General features: G+C 44.9%; 1 pseudogene across 1 annotated transcript; it reads left to right on the top strand.

Moving 5' to 3' along the window:
- The first annotated feature begins 4,960 nt into the window (after positions 1-4,960).
- LOC307102819 (neurofilament light polypeptide-like) lies at positions 4,961-20,209 on the top strand (annotated as a pseudogene). The gene is made up of 2 exons: positions 4,961-5,160; positions 19,074-20,209. The product of its transcript is annotated as a neurofilament light polypeptide-like (transcript).
- The last annotated feature ends 2,159 nt before the right edge of the window (positions 20,210-22,368 follow it).

Below are 22,368 nucleotides of genomic sequence, written 5' to 3'. Positions count from 1 at the left end.
CCACTGCTTTAGGGCTAGGCTCTCTTGGGCAAGTCACTTCACTTCTCTGAACCGTAGTCCCCTTAAATACAAAATGGGATAACAATACTTACACAATGTACTACATGATCTTGTGAGATGGAGAACATGAAGCCACTTTGTAAAGTGCAAAATCTATACAGTGATACTGAAAACCTATGTGGAGTGTCTACTGTGTGTAAGGTTCGAGGTGCAGGAAACAGGAGTCGGAGACCAAGATATATTAAAAGGGAGGTTTATTCCGCAGTAATGAGTGAGATTCCTTACTGAGGAGGTAGAGAAACCAGGAAAACGGGAGCGGGAGGAGAAGAAGGAGGAACCCAACTGGACTGCCTCCTGCAGAGGAGAAGGAAGAGACAGAGAGAGAGGAGAGCAGTGGCAATGGAGGAGTGGAGATGGCCTTTTGAGGGAACAGGAAGGGGTTGGGCCCAGGGCACTCAGCACGCACTGATTGGTGGTTCAGTGTCTCGGGGATGTCTCGGTGGCAGACGCTGGTAACATCATAACTCCGCCCACCAGTTGCGGGGAGGGAGGATCTCTCATTCCAGGCTTTTTGTGATATTATAAAAAAAATTGAGAGTCCGGGCAAGGTCAGGGGCTGAAGGTCCGTTTTCCGTAGCTACTTCCTGGGGCGTCGTTAGGGGCGTCTACCTGGAGTCTCAAGGATTTTGATGCTAGGTTCTGAATTCAGGGCCAGATATATCTCTCCCACCTTCTGGTTGGTGAACGCCTGCATTCTGTTCTGCAAAAGATTAGTGAAACAGCACATGAGAAAAGGGCTAAAGAACAAAATTAAAGGAATAGACACCAGTGGGCCTAATAATGGGTGGCTGGACGAGGGGTGCAGCAGCATAATTTCCCAAGGGACTGGTTGGTGAAGTCTCGAGAACGATCCTGTTGAGTCACTTGGGAGGTAAAGGCTGGTCCTGAGGCTGCCACAGCATCACTTGTCTGGTTTTGCTGCTTTTTGGGCCTGGAGCTGAAGTACAACCTGGGGGTAAGGTTCTTGAGGAGGAATGAGTCCCCCAGCTGGAGGGCTGGTCCTGGCCTGGGCAGAAACCTGTTAGCGTGTTCCCGGAGCTGTTGCCTGAGTAAGGGCAAGTATGGAAGATAAGTAGCCAGGAGAGGAGGGTCAGTAGGGAGACGATGGTTGAGCAAGAAGGGTCTCCCATATGGGAGTTCAAAAGGGCTTAAGAAGGTGGGGCTTCTTGGTGTAGCCCGGATTCCGGTCAGGGCCATGGGCAGGAGGTCTGGCCAGGAGCTGTGAATTTCTAGAGAGAGTTTAGTTAGATGGTCTTTAAGGAAGCCGTTGTTCCTCTCGATATTACCCGATGATTGTGGGCGGTAGGGTATGTGCAGTTTCCAGGAGATGCCAAGAGAGGTGCTAACCTGCTGAAGACCCTTGATATAAAAGTGTTATTAGGGTCTCAGCCACAACCTCAGCAGTTTCCTTGCAGGTAGGGAAGGCCTCTACCCAACCTGTCAGGGTGTCTACCATGGTAAGCAGATATTTGGTCTTCTTGTGGGGAGGCATATGGGTGAAGTCTACCTGCCAGTCCTGCCCTGGGAGGTGTCCCTTCATTTGATGGGTAGGAAAGTTGGGGCACATTCCTCCCTGGGGTGAGACAGCTACACACGTGGAGCAGGAGGAGCAGGCACTCGTGACTGCCTCTCGCAGTGTGGGCGAGGTGAAGAGGGGTTCGAAGAGCCTCCAAATTGCCAGCGGTCCAATGTGCAATGACCAGTGAACCTGTGGGGCAATTGGGAAGGGCAATCTTGTTATTTATGAAGGCCCCCTCCAGGGTCCGCTCGAGTGTTACTACCACACAGGAGGCTTTCCAATGTCCCTGGGGGTCTAGACATGAGCTTCCATCCACAAACAGAGTTAAGTCAGGATTAGAGAGAGGAAGATCTGAGAGTCCTGCCCGAGGTTGAGTAAGGGCATCTGACGACCTCAGAGCAGGAGTGCTTTGCTGCAGTTGGGTGGAGGGAGCGGGAAGGAAAAGTGGCCGGGTTCAGGGCTGGGGACTGGGTTAGGGAGATGTCAGGATTCTCGAGGAACAGGAGATGGGAGTTCCTGCATGTGAGAGGGGGCAAGGAGAGATAAGGATCGGTGGGACAGAAGATCCTGTAGTCTATGGGTGGAGAAGACCTGTAAGGGTTGCGGGAGGCAGATCTTCTGGGACTCCTTGATGAGAACAGCAGCTGCAGCCAGAGCCCGGAGGCAGGGCTGCCATCCCCAAACTGTGGGATCAAGCTCTCTGGACAGGTAGGCTACGGGGGTGAAGGCTGGCCCTAGGAGCTGGGTGAGGACCCCCATAGCTATTCCCTGTCTTTCATCAGTAAATAGTTGGAAAGGCTTAGAGATGTCCGGGAGAGAGAGAGATGCCAGAAGGGTATCCCGGAGTTAGAAAAAGCTTAGCGAACGAGGGTGAGGAGAGGAGAGGGGGGCCTACTGGTGCTTCTTTAGCAGCCTGATATAAGGGCTTAGCTAGGAGAGCAAAGTTTAGGACCCAATGGCGGAAGAATCCTACCAGCGGAGGCCAGCTGTATGCCTCTGAGACGTGTCCAGGGAGGGGCTGCAGAGAAGGAGATCGTCTACATACTGGAGGAGAGTTCTGGGTTCTAACGAGCATTGTCGGAGGTCTCTGGGTAAGGCCTGGCCAAACAGATGAGGACTGTCTCTGAACCCCTGGCGCAGGACCATCCAGGTGAGTGGGTCCTTTTAAAATTCTTGTCAACAGTTAACTTTAGAACTTCTTTCTTTCTTTCTTTCTTTCTTTCTTTCTTTCTTTCTTTCTTTCTTTCTTTCTTTCTTTCTTCCATTAAATATTTCTGAACATGTCCAGCAATTAATGTTTCAATATTGTATGCTATTTAAAATATTTAGAAAAGGCAGGGGGAGGAGGGAACAGGCCTCTAACTGCTTGAGTTCAAAACTGACACTTTTCTTTTTCCTAGAGATAAAGATCTAAGTTTAGTTTCTGATAAGCCTGCGCCAGCAAGAAAGTTGTTCTCTAGGGAGGGTGGAGAGGGGGAGAGGGTGGGGTGAGAAGGCGCTGAGGCCAGAGCAGTTTTTTTGCCGTCAATACCCATGACCGAGATCGTGGAAGGGAAAAATGGCCCTGAAAAGGAGGGCAGGACAGAGAAGGTAGCCCCGTATCGACCAGAAAGGAGACCTGCTTAGCCACTACCTTGAGCATTACCCTGGGCGTGGCGAGGATGATGGGGGTCGTCGAGTCCTGGCATCTTCAGTCTTCAGCCAGTTCCAGCATGGCCAGCAGCGGGCCATGACCTGGAAGGGCGGCTCCCCTACACTGAGACGCAGAGGGCCCGTCACTTTTCCAGGGGCAGTCACTTTTCCAGTGGCCGTTTTGACTGCACGCCTGGCAGGGCTTGGTTGGAGCCAGGGGCCAGGGCACTGCTTTGCCCAGTGGCCTTCATTTCCACATTTGAAGCATCTTCCAGGTGGCGTTCGTCCTCTCATTGCACCCCCACCACGCACTATCCCCTTTGGACCATGCATGGCTGCCGTCGGCCTCAAAGGTAGCAAGGCTTGGGTTTGCAGACTCACCTCCTGTCGAAGGCGGGCTTACTCTGTAAATTAAAACCTTAAATGCCGCCGAAATTGGTTTGGCTCAGTGGATAGAGCGTCGGTCTGCGGACTGAAAGGTCCCAGGTTCGATTCCAGTCAAGGGCATGTACATTGGTTGCGGGCACATCCCCGGTAAGGGGTGTGAAGGAGGCATCTGGTCAATGTTTCTCTCTCATTGATGTTTCTAGCTCTCTGTCCCTCTCCCTTCCTCTCTGTAAAAAATCAATAAAATATATTTAAAAAAACAAAAAACACCTTAAATGCCGTGTTCAGATCTTGGACCTGGGTCTGAGAAGGCGTTAGGGGAGGCGGGTGGTGGAGCAGACGGCAGGCCGTGGGCCGGAGGAAGAGGAGGAGCAAGGCGGTGGGTGGCCACACCAGGCTGGGCCTGTGGGGGCGGGACTTACTGGTTCAAAATGGCAACCCCCACGGCAGACCATGCGGCCAGAGAGGGGCGGGGCTTGTCATGCCAAGATGGCGGCCCCCCATGGGAACCACAGACCATGTGGCCAGAGAGGGGTGAGACTTGCCACGCCAAGATTGCGGCCCCCATGGGAACAGCAGCCCGCGCGGCCAACATGGCAGCTGGCTGCCCACAATATACAAGGGGAGAGCAACCCAAAACAGAAATCTCACTTAGCTGTTTGGAGCGGCTGGAGGGATGGTGGGTGGGTGGCTCTGCGCGGCGACCTGAGATGGCGATGGTGGCTCCCACAGCGGCGGCAGCCGCGGGGGAAGGGGAGGCTGGGAAAGAGGGAGCCGCGGCGAAGAAGGAGGAGGAAGAGAGGGAGCAGAAAGCGGGCAGCGGGAGCGAGAGGGGTGGAAATGAGAGAGCGGCTGGGTCCAAAGAGTCAGAGACAGAGGGGCTGTGGACCGGTTTGAGGAGGTTTCTTGCGAACCTGGGCTGTGGAACAGAAGGAGCAGAGAGAGGGGCAGGAGCACAGATAGAAAAAAAAAAGCCTGGCCATATGGAACATCGGGCCACTTCCCAGGTTTCTGGCAGAAATTACTGAGGTCAGTGAGGATGTTAAGTCCTGCTTTTGGGTCATCAGGACCCACTGAGGCCATGCCACGTTACAGAAGTAGCCAGATTGGTGAGGAGACACCCTAGAGGTGTCTTTGGTGTTTGCCCATTCCAATTCCTGGGGTTGGGTAGCGAAAGGCCAAGGACCAGCATCCCAGTCCTTGATCCAATGCTACAACGGGTGACCCGAGAGACAGTAAGGGACGTCTCCCCTACCCCCTGGGGTCTGGAGTGAGGCCAAAAGGCCGGAGAACCGAGGGGGACAGGAACGTCTTCGCTGCCTCCCCAGGTTCGGAACCTCTCCTGGAGAGGCCCGGAGGGCCATGCCCGGAAGGCAATCTCTGACGCGGGCCACGGTTTACGGACAGAGACGCCGGAAAAACCGCCAGGAATTAGCATGGGTTGGGACTCACCACAGACGTTGCCGAGCCAGGAAGGAGGCTGAGGAGAAATGGGGGGGCACCCCGGACCGTGAAAGATCAAACAGGGTGCTCGCACCCACCCAGGTTTCAAGGCACCAGATGTAAGGTTCGAAGTGCAGGAAACAGGAGTCGGAGACCAAGATATATTAAAAGGGAGGTTTATTCCGCAGTAACGAGTGAGATTCCTTACGGAGGAGGTAGAGAAACCAGGAAAAATGGGAGCGGGAGGAGAAGAAGGAGGGACCCAACCTGACTGCCTCCTGCAGAGGAGAAGGAAGAGACAGAGAGAGGAGAGCAGCGGCAATGAAGGGGTTGAGATGGCCTTTTGAGGGAACAGGAAGGGTGGGCCCCAGGGCACTCAGCACGCGCTGATTGGTGGTTCAATGTCTCGGGAATGTCTCGGTGGCAGACGCTGGTAACATCATAACTCTGCCCACCAGTTTGGGGGAGGGAGGATCTCTCACTGTGGGCAAGATGGTGCTCTAAGTATTCTACTCACACTGATTCCACAAAGTAGAGATTATTACTGTTCACACTTTGCAGAAGAGAAACTCAAGACATGCAGGAGTCCAGTAACTTTCCTAAAATCACACAGGTAAGAAATGGAGCTAGGATTGAGCCCACACAGTGAAATGTCCAAGCTCATCTCTAAGCCACTTAATTATGCTGGTTCCCAAGCCAACACACTGAATATTTTCATGTTCTAGGACTTATATTAAGTCACTGAATGACTCCTCCTGTGCATTATCTTAATTCCCTCTACAACCCTATAGGTTTATCCAGAGGCAGTGAATAAAGACAGTGAAGTTTCATACTTGCTCCTCTGCTCTATTCTGAACACAGCGGCCACAGTGAGCCTTCTTTGCTCAAAGCTCACTAATGCTTCCCATCTCATTCAAAGTAAAATCCAAACTCTTTTCCATGGCCTAAGAGATCCCCTACAGTTTAGCCCTTTTCTGTGTCCTCCCTCCCTCATTTCTCAATTCCAGACTTTGGTGTTGTTGAAAAATGTCAGACACGCTCCTGACTCAGAGCCATTTTCTCTACTGTTGCCGCTGCTTAGAATAAATATCCTTATTCAGGTAATGACAGGGCTCATTCCTCTACTTCATTCAGGTCTCTGCTTGTTTGTTTGTTTGTTTGGTGTGTTTTTTTAATGACCTATCAGAGGCTCTTTTTACTATTCAATATAAGATGGAAATTACCTCATCTCCCTCGACAGTCTCTAACTCCTTATCCTGGCTTTTTTTTTTCTTTATGCCACTCATTATCATTGGCATCCACTTATACACATGATAGGTTTTATATTTATTTTTCTATTACCTTTTCCCCTGTTTCCATATATGCATAAATATACATAAACACTTCCTCTCTACACACACACACACACACACACACACACACACACAAATACTAGCTACTTACCAAAGTTCTTGGTTGTGTTTTCTGCTGTTACCCTCTGGTACCTAGAACAGTGCCTGACTTGTAGAAAAATCCTCCAAACTGACACCTTGTGTGAATAAATAATTCTAGGACCTCACAGAGTTTAAAATCTGGTAAAAAAAAAAAAAAGGCAAAGGAGCCTTATTATCGATTCCTCAGAAACAACTGACAGTGACAGGAAAATCTTGGGTGGCATAATTTTGCTCAATTTTTTAGAAGCTTTCTAGAGCTTCAAACACAGTCCTCTGTTATACAATAAGGTTGAGTAAATATGACCAAATCCTATATAATAAAAGCCTAATATGCTAAGTGTCTGGTCATCTGTTCAACCAATTAAAGTATAATATGCTAATGATATGGTAAGGCTGCTCAACCACTCACTATGACCACTATGACATTCACTGACCACCAGGGGGCAGATGATACAACTTGCTGGTTAGCTTGCTGCTGGGGTCCGGCCTACCGGGACTGAGGGAGACTAGCTGGACATGCCCTGGAGCCCTCCCACGGTCCCTCCCCGCTGACCAACCTCCTGCATCCCTCCCCACCCTGATCGTGCACCAGTGGGGTTCCTCGGCCTGGCCTATGCCCTCTCGCAATCTGGGACCCCTTGGGGGATGTCAGAGAGCTGGTTTCAGCCTGATTCCACAGGCCAGGCCGAGGGACCCCACTGGTGCACAAATTCTTGCACCAGGCCTCTAGTAATATATAAACAAAACTCTTTCCCACAGAAGTGCCTGCCTTTTGCTTCTAGCCAGATAATGGCTTACTTCATTTTCAGTGGCAAATAAGAGATTAAAAATTCACCTGACCAAGACATAAAGTTGAGGCATATGCAAAAAAACTTTTTTTTTTCATTTCTAATCTGTTTTATGAGAAGTCTTTGCTTAATTAGGAGTCACAATGCAGTTGTATTATCACCATTTCATGGAAGAATTGCTCAGAAACCAGGAAACTGTTCCCTGGCTAGGTCAGGTACCTCAACTTCTTTTCTTTCTATGAAGCATTGGGATCAGAGGGAAAAGCATGGGCTTTGGAGTCAGACAAAATTGGTTTAAAAATTTGGATCTGCTACATATCAACTGTGTGATTTCAGTGTCTTACCTTCCCTTCCCCATTCCTGCCTATCTAAAATTGCATTTGTAATATATACTCACTAGAACTTTTGTGAAAGTTCAGTTAAATTATGTAGTAACTAGAGGCCTGGTGCACAAATTCGTGCACTAGTGGGGTCCCTCGGCCTGGCCAGCAGGATCGGGCCAAAACCAGCTGACATCCCCCGAGGGGTCCCGGATTGCAAGAGGGCACAGGCCATGCCAAGGGACCCCACCGGTGCATGAATGGGGCCGGGGAGGGATGCGGGAGGTTGGCCAGCAGAGAAAGGACTGCCGGAGGGCTCCAAGGCCTGTCCAGCCCGTCTCTCTAGTCCCAATTGGCTGGACCCCAGCAGCAAGCTAATCTACCAGTTGGAGCATCTGCCCCCTGGTGGTCAGTGCATGTCATAGTGACTGGTTGACCAGTCCACTGTCTGCCCCCTGGTGGTCAGTGCACGTCATAGGGAGCAGTTGAGCGGCCTTGGCACATCATTAGCATATTATGCTTTGATTGGTTGAATGGCTGACCAGATGACCGGACACTTAGCATAATAGGCTTTTATTATATAGGATGTACCCAAGTGGTCTTGGGGCAGAAAAGTCTGTTAGCGTCTTCTCTTTGTCTTAACAGAACAAACAAACAAACAAACAAACAAAAAACACTTTCAACTAATTCTTAATAGAGAACGCATGATAAAAATATTACTTTATCATTTGCTTTTGAAATGAAGATTTCAAATGTTCCTCCAGAAATGTCAAGGGACCTGGGGATCCAGGGACTCTAACAAAAAGGCCCAGTGTCAAATAATAAGGTAGGGGGTTCATGAAAATTCCTGCATTTACCTTCCATAGATTGAATAAAGCATATAAGATCCAATGGACAGTGGTTGTCCTTACAGCTTCCATCCCTTAAATTTGGTAAGAAAAGAAGAACTGCTCAAATCTTTAGCCTGTAGGAGGAGATATAAGATAAAATGCAAGAAGAACTTTGGTATAAAGAGGAGCCGAAAACATGACGTGTCCCTAGGGAATGTCAGCTCTCTTCTGTCTGACTCTCTTTTCACTCTCTCTCACACACAAATACTGAGAAACTTCAAAGTCACTGGGTTAAAAGAAAACTTTAAAACAGCCAGGGAACCAATAAAGCAATCCCTTTTCTGCCCCGAGTTATATAGAGAGCAACTTGGATCTTCATATCTAATACAGTGCCAGAGCCCAGCCAGTCCCTGGAATGTCATGAATTTTGCATGTAGGCTAAGTGTGCCTTTAGTCCATCGCCATTTGGGGGTGGGAATTGGAACCCCAAATTTAGCCCCATGTCCTGCTCATGTTTCAAGGGGGTGGGAGCCCTTGAATAAGTTCCTTTGATTGCCCAGGCTGATATCCCAGAATGCAGTAGAGACATCTGTATCAGGAAGTAGCAACAAGAGAAACTCTGATTTTAAGAGGAAAAAAAATAACATACCTTAGATGTAATTATACAAGGAAGGAGAACAACAACAAGCTATGAAGCTATATGAAATAAATTTTCTTAAAAATCATGCTATAGATCTCAGAAGAAAAATACAGCTAAGTGTTGGTAACATGTTTAGATTTTTTTTGTTTAATTTGTTTTATTTAAAATATGTGTGATGCCACCAAAATAATGATGGGCTCTGATTTTTTTAAAATGTGTTTAAAATTTTTATTTTAAATATTTCTCTGCACTGCTTACCTGCTGCAACTTAAGGACTTGATATATGCAAATCACTTACTTTGCAAGCACCTAAAGCATTGAAGACGTTATGGAGGTATCTTAAGACCATATTCAGCCCTTGCCAGTGTGGATCAGTTGTTTGGAGCATTGTCCCTTATACCAAAAGGTTGAAAGTTTAATTCAGGTCAGGGCACATACCCAGGTTGTACCTTCATCTCAGGTCAGGTGCACATGGCAAGCTACTGATTGCTGTTTCTCTATCTCTCTCTCTCTTTTTCTCCCTCTCTCTCATATTAATAAAAAAACATATCCTCAGGTAAAGATTTAAAAAATGTATCCAGCAAAATAAATGCTAGTGTGTCCTGAAAGATTTTTTTTTAAAGCTTGGTAAGTTTCTATATAGCAAGTGTATTTGGGCAATTTCTAAATTCATAAAATTACGATTAGAGGTTATATTAGTAAAGATTGACACATTCACAATAATTACAATAATATTTTATCTAGTACCTTACAGCACATTTGAACATTTTTCCAATATTTTGTGTGAACACACAGCACATTTTGTCTATATAACAACCCTGTGAAGTAAAATTTCGTTGAGAATTAGATGAGAAAATTGGGACTCAGAGAATTAATTGATGGTTCTTTTTTGCCAAGCAACATGGCTGGAAGAAAGTAAAGCCAGAACCAGAAGTCAGTTCCTCAGAGTAGTGGTCTAGACCAGTGGGCAATGAGGATGAGCGTTCCATGCCATGAGTCAGCTCTGGCTCCCGGCCATCCTATGAATGAGTGATATCCACAATGTCCTGTCCTCAACAGCCCTGCTCGGCTCCTGGAAACTCATGTCTATGGCTTCTTTTATGGAGTCAATTAATCTCTTATTGGGTCTTCCTCTTTTCCTGTTGCCATCTGGCTTTCCAGCATTATTATTGCCTTTTCCAAAGAATCTTGCCTTCTCATGATGTACCTGAAGCAGGACAGCTTTACTTTCATCTTTTTTTTTTTGCCTTCAGCAATGTTTCCAGATTAATTTGCTTTAAGGCCCACTTTTTTGTCTTTATGGTGGTCCAGGATATTCACAGAGCTCTCCTGCAACACTGTATTTCAAATGAATTGAACTTTTTTCTATCAGCTTTCTTCACTGTCCAATTTTTACATTCATACAAGTAACTGGGAATATGAAGGTATGGGTGATCTAAACCTTGATCTCTGTTGGCACCTCTTTGCTTTTGGTGATCTTTCCTAATCTCCCATTGCAGCCCTTCTGAGTCTCAGCCTTTTCTTAATTTCTTGGCCTCAGTCTCCATCTACATTGATGACTGTACCAAGGTAAGTAAAATGTGGGCCCAGTAATCAACCTAAAGTATCCGGGTCTTTTTTTTTTTTTTTTTTTTAAGTTACTGTGTTCCAGGCCCATGAATCTCTTATCTGAGCTTTCTTTCTTTCTTTCTTTCTTTCTTTCTTTCTTTCTTTCTTTCTTTCTTTCTTGCTTTCTTGCTTTCTTGCTTTCTTGCTTTCTTGCTTTCTTGCTTTCTTGCTTTCTTGCTTTCTTGCTTTCTTGCTTTCTTTCTTGCTTTCTTTTTTCTTGCTTTCTACTATAAAAGTAACATACTTCTCAAATTTATGATTTTACAACTCAGGGACAAAAGTAAAAATGTTTACTAGAAGAAAATTTGATAAGATTATTTTTAAAACTTTTTGTAAACATCTAGTTTGTAATATTTTTAGTTTTATTGGACTTTTATATCTAAAATAAATATTTTAAGCAATACTTTAAAATTATACATTCAGGCCCTGACCAGGTAATTCAGTTGGTTAGAGCATCATCCCAATATGCCAAGGTTATGGTGTTTGATCCCTGATCAGGACACATACAAGAATCAACCAATGAAAGCATAAATAAGTGAAACAACAAATCTCTCTCTTCTCTTTCTTTCTCTCTCTCTCTGTCTGTCTAAAAAAAAATCAATACATGAAAAAATAGAAAAAAATATATATATACATACATTCAGTACTTTTCTGCACAGAAGGCAGTAAGTTTCTAATTTTTGAAAGTTACCTCTGAGAACAAGATGAAAAGTTTTACAACTTCTTCCAATGTCATTTATTGTACAAGAAAGGACCTTAATTTTTTAAATTTCATTCCTAATAAACATTATAATAACATACAAGAAATTCCATGTTTCAATTTTTATGATTTGGGAAAGGGGCATCTGCTTGTCCTATAGTTCTGTGCTTTAGAAATCAAAATTATAAACATGCAGACTTTTTTTTTCAGAGTTTATAAATTTATTTCACATTTAGCAAAAACCTACTCAGATGCAGAAAAACAAAATCAGATGTTATGTAGCTGGAAAACTAAGCATTCCATGAAGGATTAAGAAACTATATAGTCAGAATGGTTCAGGACTGCCATTCTGTTTTCCTTTTAAATGCATTGTAACTAGGAAGTGGGGTGGGGGGGCGGGGTGGTCAAGAAGTAACATTTCCTTTTGGTTCTTTGATTTTGGGGGTGGAGTGGAGGGACATAGAGCTGAGCCTCCTCACTTTCAGCCAGGATTGGCACCAGGTGGGATGTACAAATGTTAACCTTCCCTCCCCAACTTCTCCTTTATAGGAGACTAGAGGCCTGATGCACAAAATTCGTGCATGGGGGGGGGGGGGTCCCCTCAGCCCAGCGTGCACCCTCTCCAATCCAGGACCCCTTGGGGGATGTCCGCCTGCCAGTCTAAACTGGCAGACGGCCATCCCTCTCACAATCCTGGACTGCTGGCTCCTAATCGCTCACCTTCCTGCCTGCCTGGTCGCCCCTAACTGCCCCCCCGCTGGCCTGATCATCCCTCACTGCCTCTGCGTGCCAGCCTGTTCACCCCTCACTGTCTCTGTGTGCTGACCTGATCGCCCCTAACTGCCCCCCACCACTGGCCTGGTCACCCCTAAATGCCCACCCCTGCTAGCCTGGTCACCTCCAACTACCCCCCTCTGCCAGCCTGGTCACCCCTAACTGCACCCCCCCCTACAGGCCTGGTTGCTTCTTACTGCCCCCCCTGCCAGCTTGGTCACCCCCAACTGCCCCCCCCCCCGGCTGTCCTGGCCACCCCAACAGTCACCCCTACTGGCCTGGTTGCCCCTAACTGCCTCCTCTGCCAGCCTGGTCACCCCTCATGGTCCCCCCACCGGCCTGGTCGCTCCATGCAGCCTGCTTGTTCAGTTGTTTGGTCATCCCTCGCCTGGCCCTGGGCGGCTGGGCAGCCAACATCTGAGGCTTGCCTGTGCCTTGGGCCGGCCCTGGGCAGCTGGGGGGCTGAGGGGACTAGGGGACTCTGGAGGCAGGCGCGCGGAGTGGCCAGACCCACCTGGGGGCGGGTCCGGCTGTACCACACACCTGCTGCCCCAGTGGGGCTGAGGGGACTGGGTGCTGCCATCTTTGTGAGGGCGTGACAGTCAATTAGCATATTCTCTCTTTATTGGATAGGATTAGAGGTTAAAGAACCTTCCTTCTCTTGATGTGCCAGAAGCAGGACAGGTTCAGTTTTGCCATTTTTGCTTCCATCAATGTTTTAGGATTAATTTGCTCTAGGATGCACTTGTTTGTCTTTCTGGTGATACAGGATATTCACAGAGCTCTCCTCCAACACCATATTTCAAATGAATCAATATTTCTCTTATCAGCTTTCTCACTGTCTGAGTTTCACTCCATCCTCAGTAATTGGGAATATGAGGTGGCAAGTCAGACCTCCAGGGCTGTTATCAAGAAGGAAAGTTATTTAGAAACAAGGAAGAAGAAAAGGAAAAAAAAATCACTAGAAAACTGTGAGGATCTATTTCAAAATATTGCACTTGATAATAATTAGGACTGAAAATATGGAGGAGGTATCCTTAAAACTGCCACCCAAAAACATTTTAATAAATATTGTAGTGACTACATTGATGATTGGTGAACATCATAGTTCTTACCTACTCTTTGAGTGTTTACTATGAGTCAAGTACTTTGCCAGTTGCTAACCACAAAATAATAAAGGTGGTTCATTGTCTTTCCTCAAGAAGTTAACAGTCCAAATGCAATATTGTGAGGTAACTGCTGTGCTAGAGGTTTGGTGGAGAAAGGCTTTTAATCCAGCCTCAGGAGAGATGGAAGATTTACGACTGGATTATTTGTCCATATAAACTTCAGGACTAAACACTATACATGACCCCAACAGATTCTCAATGAATTTGATGACAATTTCAGCTGAGTTATATAGAATGAGCAAGAGTTACACAGATCATTGTAACAGAAATGGCTTATCCAAGATGTCCAAGGGTAGAGGCTGCAGGGTAAGTTCTAGAAAGTGTAAGGCAAGTTTTAGATATGGCTATCATACTAAGTGGCAGAAGATCATGAGTGATGATGCTAGATATATATGTAGAAGCATATCTTGATGATTTTTGTAGGTCATGCTAAGAAATATAAATATTTTATAGAGAAACATCAAAGTTCTTACTTTAATTATATTACAATGTGTGCCTAGATTATTGCCATGAGAGCACCGAGGAAAGGCAATATAACCAAAATCAGCTGTCCAAGAGGCCTTACCAAAAAAGGGATCCTTGGACTTTGAATGAACAAAGGGAAGAAAGATCATCTTCTAGGAAAATGCACATCTAAGGATGTGGAGTCATAATGTAGCATGGAGCTTAAGCACTCCAGTTTGCCAGAGTCATGGGTGATGAAACTAGAGAAATGCAAGGGACCAGACCATGATGATTTCTGCATGCTAAGCTAAGTTGTTGAACTTTATTCTGGAAGGCATGGGAAAATATCAAATACTTTAAGCAAGAAAATTACATGAGCAGATTTTCATTTTAGAAAGATTTGTATACGGTTTGGCTGAAAAGTTACAATGAAAATGGTTCTCAAAATTATGGTACCTCCAAGAAGGCATTTTGGAAGTTGAGAAGTTTTTCTGGTCACAATAATTAGAAAGCATTATGAATTTTTTGAAGACAAAAATGTTGGATATCTTGCAATGCTGGCAGGCCTGAATAAGAAAGATTGTTACTGTACCCTACACTACCTTCTGATGTCCCATTGGACATTCAAGTATGTAAAAAAATCTTTTCCTAATTATCTGCATTAGAATCTAAAATTATTTCACATATTAAAAACAAAGTGTTTTTCACTGTTTTAATATATACTGAATTTTGCATGAATGCAGGCACCACAACAATTAAGGTAAAATCTTATTTTGTTTTCTTTGAGACTGTGTCAAGAGTGGTTCACCATTTCAGAAAGAAAATAAAAAATCGTCCTTCAAGGAAGTTCTGCTTGTTACCAATAGAGCACACCTGAATCTGTGAGTTATTATATCTGTTGCATTCACTGTGCTTCCATAGGTACAAGCTTCCAGACTCGGGCTTTGACTTCTTTTCTTCCCCAGCATCCTTCCCTGTGGCTGAGCCCCAGTTCCACACACGAGTTCAGCTAATGGCACCTCACCAGGCCTCAGCCTTGCTATAAAGAGGGATCTTAGAGAAGATCTAGAACTCATAAGAGACAATGTGGTAGTCAGTTATGAGTTGGGAAGATAATTGGATTTGAACAGTGGCTCTCAAACTGAAGTATGCATCAGGATCAGAGTTAGCCAAGTTGATGAATTTTAAAGGCAGATTCTCAAGCTCTACTCTCTGAGAATCAGGGTCAGAAAGTCTGGGGTAGGGCCAAGGAGTTTGGATTTTTAACATGTTCCCAAGGACACTCTGATCAGATGTTTAGACCTTGGAACACCCTTGGGGGACCATCACAGTGGGTGATGTCTAAGGTCTCCTCTAAACCTAACATCCTATGACTCTTTGAAGACTATGGCAAAAGAAGTGAGAGGCAGCTCTCCATTCCCTGACAAGGACCACCAAAACTCTAAGCATCTGACCCTGACTCCTACATAAGTGACCACATGAGCCACATGTGTGCGAATGACAACACAACATATGCTATAAGCAACTGACAAAGTAACAACATGCTGTTACTTACACAAAGTACCACTTTTAGTATTCACACACATCTATATAAAGGTCAATGATCAAAAAAGACTCAAAATGTATAATGTACACATAGCAGGTGTATAAGAAATAAAGTTTTGCCAAACTGCACTAAAATTTACTCCATGACAAGAGCGGGGCATTTTCTCCACGGCTGTCATAGATTTCATGGATCCTGAGAAATCCAGCCATTTTTAGAAATCCCATGAAATTTACCTTTTCACCCGAATCCACATGAAATCAAAATTTTTCCCTACGAGTCCCCATAAAATTGGCACATTTCCTCAGAAGACCCCATGAAATTATAAAGAATATTGCAGATTCTTTGCTTCTAGCTCTTGTCACACATCTTAAAGAGACAGGTTAGATTGCAGAATTATATTAGTTTTTATTGATATTTACCTAAAATTACTCTGAAAAATAACAAAGAAGTTGTTAAATAGATAATTTCCAAATGAAAATAGAACTTGGACCTACTTTACCTAACCAGAAAATAGAAGGCATACTCTCTTCAAATTAAGCATGAGTAAATATTCCAGGAAATTGACAAAAATATAAAGTGGGCCCAATTTTTTTCTTAAGTAAAATTATCATTATTACTCATTTTCTAATTGCTCTTTGAAAATAAAGAAACTTCATGTAAACTTTGACAGTGCAAATATTGGTGGTAAACCTTCTGAAGTTAGGAAGTTATGAATGAAAGGACTATCCCCGTTGTTTACACATTCACAAACTGTGCAATGTTCAAGACAAAAATGTTTAGCCCCAAAAGCACAAAGCTGCATTCTCATATATGGGTTTGCAATGGCACACATGTCACTGATGACTTCCTGCTTTATAGATTCTAATGAGATCATGAATGTGCAAGCACGGACTATATCGTGCTTTGGAAACAGAATAGTAAGGTGGGAGGGTTTTCAGATTTAGTGAGAAAAAAAATGTGATCATTATAATAAATGAAAATATAGATATTTCTGCTAAAATAGCATACATATTCCAATTAATGCAAAATGAATACTCAGGCCTTTTAAAAAGAAAAAAAGTGAACATGAAAAAAATTTTAAAAGGGCATCACAGCAACTCAAAGCAAAATTGCAACCGATAGATGGCTTTCAATTAAGACTACTAGTATTTATTCATTATGAAAATAAAAGAAACATGCATGTTTTATATTCCTATAGAAACCATGAAATCTCACCCTCCTGTTTTTTTGCCTCAATATTGATTCCCTGGGATTGTTAAATAAAACAAGCTCTCCAGTTCAAATCTGTAAGGCTACACTTAAAATGCCGTTTCCCGAATGTGAGCCAGTATTCCACAGACAGGAAGGAAGTTGTGCTGTAGACCTATCCTCCTGAATGGCAATTGACCTAACAGAAATTCGAAGCTGCTTTCACACTTTCATTTTGAATCATATGAATATTTACTCTTTTATTAGATTCATCATCCATAATCACAAGTCCAGAGAGATGCTGGGGACGGCCACAGAACTCAGTATAATGAGGAGCTACTCCAAGCTGCCAGCTATAAATTTTAGCAACATGTATATCTTCCCCCAAAATAGACAGATGCAACTACAGAGGAGAAAGAGAAATTTAGCTTGTTCTGATATTTGGAATTCTGATTCTCATCTAGATGGGAGAGACTGTGCTGGTAAAAACATCAGTGTAGACAGAAAAGTGGCTCTCCACCAACATTGATTGGATTCCCCTGTAGGTTAATCAATCTGCAGCAGAATTAATTTTCTTTCTATTGTGATGATAACCTTCCCGGCTCTCTGCTAACACAGCAGATAGAACAGGGGATTGGAAATCAGAGGAACGGGGTTCTAATCCTTACTTTGCTATTAAGTATCATGTGACTGTGCACCTCAGTTAACCTCTTTGAGCTTCATTTTCCTTATCTGTAAAATGGGGACAGTAATCCCTGGTTTGACAATTTTTCTGAGTTTTAGTCAAACTCATAGCACGTTTTCAACTGAAAAGTGCTGTGTGCTTATAAAAGCTTTCCTTCGAAAGACGTTCAGTGAGCAGAGGGCCTCCAGGAGTATCCTCCTGAAACCTTAGCCAAGGGGAGGCCCTCAGGTACTTTCAGCCTGCCCCATATTTGCAGTGACCAAAGGGAACACATATATCTGTCAGCAAATCACTGTTTAGGCTTCAGATTTCTAATCTAGAAACAATCTGAATAGTGAAATTGAAACTGATGTTTCTCATGTTATAAGAGGATTTGAACACTGAGTGTTTAAAACAAACAAACGTGAACTGTTGGTAAAATGTCAGTAATCCAGAGCTTCTGACCTTAGTCTAGTCCTTGGATCTGTTTAATGAAATGTAACAAGATTTGGTTATCATCCTCAGGTCCCCAGGTAGGAAGTGCTGGAGTAGACTTGAACCCAAGTGGTCTTAATCACCATGTCAAAAGGTCCTATGAGGCTCTTGTCTTTGTTTCCATTGATATTTGAGAGTGGTCTCTAAAAAGCTTTGCTATAAAGGACAGTTGCCTGTCATTTCTTTTTATTAACAAAGAGATAATTTGATGATGGAGAGTGGAATTTGGGGATGGTTAAGGAAAACTTACATAAAGGTAAAGCAAAAAGACTATTTAGCAAATGCAGTTAGGGTTAAGGATTATTGTAATAAGGAATTTTGTAACTATTCAAAGGTGAAATTGCTACTACTCTATATTTTCCATATGCCTTTGTCTAGACAACACAAATAAACATACAACAACAACAACAAAAACTCACAGGCTGTCATAAAGTCCCAGATGCTCACACGTAGAATCTCTGTGCCCACAGAATTAAAGCTGTGAAATGGAGTGTGGACTATGAAATGACTGGCCCATAGATATCCCACTCACCCCATTGCCAGGGACAATTGGTGTTTCTTCAAAGGTACAGAACTACTTATATCTGACTTGAGACATTTAAATAAAATTATCTCTTGGTTGAGTTGTCCCAAAGTCTGTCGGTCACACAAAATCCCCAATTGACAACATTTCCTAAAATTTGATGATATTATAAATGAAGCATAAATATGGCACAAATAATGCTGAATTCATTGGTAGAATTTAAAAAATAGTTAATATACTTCAATTAAGTAGATATGTATTTTTTCTTTATAACATCATCAATATTTTGGAATTTTTATCTACACTAATAAAAGATGCTAATTGACCGTACCTCCACTATGCCCACAGCCAATCAGGAGTGATATGCAAATTAACCCGACAAATATGGCAGGTAAATTTGCATATGCAGGTGGGGCAGGCAGCACCTGACACTGCCTGTGGGGTCCAGGCCATGATTGGGACAGGGCAGGTGGAGCAGGCAGTGCCAGATGCCGCCCATGGGGTCCAGGCCACCATTGGGGACTGGGCAGGTGAGACAGGCAGTGCCAGACACTGCCCATGGGGTCCAGGCCATGATCAGGGACCAGGAAGGTGAGGCAGGCAGCGCCAGATGCTGCCTGTGGGATCCAGGCCGCGATCGGGACCCAGAAAAGTGGCACAGGCAGCACCAGACACCGCCCGCAGGGTCCAGGCCGCAATCGGGACCAGGCAGGCGGAGAAGGCAGTACCAGATGCCGCCCGTGGGGTCCAGGCCGCAATCGGAACCAGGCAGGCGGAGGTGGCCAGCATCCCTGGGATCATTGTCTGCCCCCGGGCCGCCTGAGAACACCAGTGGAGCAGGCCCGGTTTGAACATTTTAATGAAAATGGGATGCCTGTGCCCCATCCCTCCGTGCCACGTCCCTATCGAGGAGAGGGCAGTGGGCAGTTAGGAGGCACCGGGGCTCAGAAGGGACTGGGAGCAACCTGCAGGCTCGCTACCAGGAAGAGGCGCTGAACCACGAGGACGCCGAGGGCTGCTGATGGATGCGCAAAGGTGGAGAGAAGGCGGCTCTCGCAGGCGCTGATCTCGAAAAGCGCATCGACAGCCTGATGGACAAAATCACCTTTCTGAAGAAGGTACATGAAGAAGATTGCTGAGCTGCAGGCGCAGATCCAGTATGCTCAGATCTCCATGGAGATGGATGTGTTCTCCAATTCCGACCCCTCCACCTCGCTCAAGGACTTCCGTGCCCAGTATGAGAAGCTGGCTGCCAAGAACATGCAGAATGCCGAAGAATGGTACAAGAGCCGCTTCACCATGCTGACCAAGAGCATTGCCAAGAACACCTACACTGTGCACGCCACCAAGGACGAGGTGTCCGAGAGCCACCGCCTGCTCAAGGCCAAGACCCTGGAGATTGAAGCAAGCTGAGGCATGAACAAAGTGCTTGCAAAGCAACTGCAAGAGCTGGGGGATAAGCAGAATGCAGACGTTAGTGCTATGCAGGGCACAATCAACAAATTAGAAAATGAGTTGAGAACTACAAAGAGTGAAATGACACTATATTTAAAAGAATACCAGGACCTCCTCAATGTGAAGATGGCTTTGGTCATTGACATTGCAGCTTACAGGAAACTCTTGGAAGGTGAGGAGACCTGGCTCAGTTTCACCAGTGTGGGAAGCATAGCCAGCTGCTACTCCCAGAGTTCCCAGGTCTTTGGTTGATATGCCTACAGTAGTTTAAAGACCAGCTCCTTCCCTTCTTAATACACCAGCCACGTCCAGGAGGAGCAGATCGAGGTGGAGGAGACCATTGAGGCTGCAGAAGCCAAAGAAGCTAAGGATGAACCCCCTTCTGAAGGAGAAGCTGAAGAGGAGGAGAAGGAGAAGGAAGTGGCTGAGGAAGAGGAAGGAGAAGAAGAGGAAGAAGGTGCCAAGGAAGAATTTGAGGATGCAAAGGAGGAAGAAGGAGGTGAAGGTGAAGGAGAAGATGCCCAAGAAGCTGAGGACGAGAAGAAAGATGAAGGTGCTGGGGAGGAGCAAGCAACCAAGAAGAAAGATTGAGCCCCCTTTTCTTAATTATTTCAGGAATAATCCTCCTGAAACCAGGTCAAACCCATCACCAACCAAGCAGTTGAGTTCCCAATACTATATGAATTAAGAAGTCAATATATATAACATTCTGAGGTGACTCAGGTTGGACATTAAATGTTGTGCTATGACTTTTCTCCTCATGCAGAGTATCTGTTTGCTTGCAGAGTGGCTTCCTGACTTGCTGCCAGCCTGTGCATGGTCCACGCTTATGAGTTCAGGATCTATGACAATGTGAATAATTCAGATGTTTACAATAAAAACACATGAATATATGAATTCACTAATGTTAATGTTAAACTTCATAAAAAAATAGTCCTTTGAATCCTTGGTGGTTAGAAATTAAAGACCTCAAATCATGTACAATAAACAGTAAATAAAGTTACAGTGAATGACAAAAAAAAAATACATTAGGGGCCAGGAAACGTTCAAATAACTGGGGAACCATTCCCAAATCAGGAAGGGAAGTCACAGGGTGTATATTATTGTTAAGAATACAGTATTTCCTACTACTTACAACATATACAATGTAATGTATTAGATGCCTTCCTATTGCATGAAGTACATATTCTCATAGAGTAATACTGGTAGACATGTTATAGTTATGGCAGCATGTCATATCCTATCTATATTAATAAAAGGGTAATATGCTAATTAGAGCATGAGACCTTCCAGACGACTTCCAGACAAAGGCATGGTGGCGGGGCCAAGGCAGAGGTGGTTAGGGGTGATCAGGCCAGGAGGGGAGGGAAGTTGGGGGTGATCAGCCTGGCAGGGGGGTGCAGTTGGGGGCAAGCAGGCCAGCAGGCAGAGTGGTTAGGGGCGATCAAGCAGGCAGGCAGGTGAGTGGTTAGGAGCCAGCAGTCCCGGATTGCAAGGGGGTTGTCCGACTGCTGGTTTAGGCCCGATCCCACAGGGGTCCCAGACTGGAGAGGATGCAGGCCGGGCTGAGGGACACATCCCCTCCCCCATGCACGAATTTCATGCACCAGGCCACTAGTTTATTATAAAAACACATTTGATAATGCATCCACTCACTAATTTGAACCCCTTCTTTGTACCAGGCAATAAGCTAGGTTCTGAAAATTTAGATATTACCATAATGTCCCTGTCCCCTACTTCACTGTCCTCAAGGTAATTTTAGGAGAGTAAGGTAGATAAAAGTCAGCCATCAGGCAACTGAAATGGGATATGTAATTAAAATGTTGCATGGTGCTATACCTGTTGCCTCAGGAGTGGATTAGCAAGGATTGGTGCCTTTCTTTTCATCTAAGAAGTAACTGGGCTTAAATCAGGATGCTGGTACCACACATAAAAAGGCAGAATACTCAGGCATCTAGAGGCAGTGGGTGGAGGGTTCAATAAGAAGGAGCTGAAGAAGGACCAGAAGAAGTCAAGCTAAAGTAGATCTCCAGGTCAGGAAACTGTAATGAGTAGGCTCCTGAAGAGTCCACAGGTAAACTGCAATCACATGGAAGCCTTGCCACACAGATGGTGTCTATGACCAGTTGAAGATTGCCAGGGGGAGTGGTCTGCAGCCGTGTCCATTAAGAACTAACACCCCCTGTGCCAAATCCATCCTGCCTGCTCCAACACAAATCCAAATGGTGAGGGGAGGAGTTGAGTAGGAGATAAGCTCACCCCCCAAATCCAATTATTGGTCAAACCTGGGCTGGAGAGAAGAAAGTGTTACATTGGGTATGAGGTTGTAATTTTAAATATGACTGGAATGATCTTTTTTATGAGACCTGAAAGTGACCAGCCAGCCATGGGATTCTCCAGGGATGTTACTGGATGGGACAACCATTTAGAGGTGGTAATTTGAGAAATAATAAAACTGTATTTTCTTTGTAACTGTGGTGGAGTTGGGTCCATTCAAAATAATAATGTTACTGATATAATCCTATCTAATAAAATAGTGATATGCAAATTGACCATACCTCCGCTACATCCACAAGCCACACCCACCAGCCAATCAGGAGCTAGCATGCAAATTAACCCAACCAAGATGGCTGCGGCCAGGGAGAGAGCAGGAGGCTTGGGTTTCCCCGGCAATGGAGGAAGCCAAGCTTTCCGCCTGCCCTGGCCTGCCTTGGCCTCTGTTTAAGGCTACAAAGTTTCAATTATAGAAC

The sequence above is a fragment of the Cnephaeus nilssonii genome (assembly GCF_951640355.1).
Source record: "Cnephaeus nilssonii genome assembly, chromosome: 1".
NCBI lineage: Eukaryota > Metazoa > Chordata > Mammalia > Chiroptera > Vespertilionidae > Cnephaeus > Cnephaeus nilssonii.
Note: the sequence above shows the minus strand (reverse complement) of the source record. Positions and strands in the feature narration are given on the sequence as shown.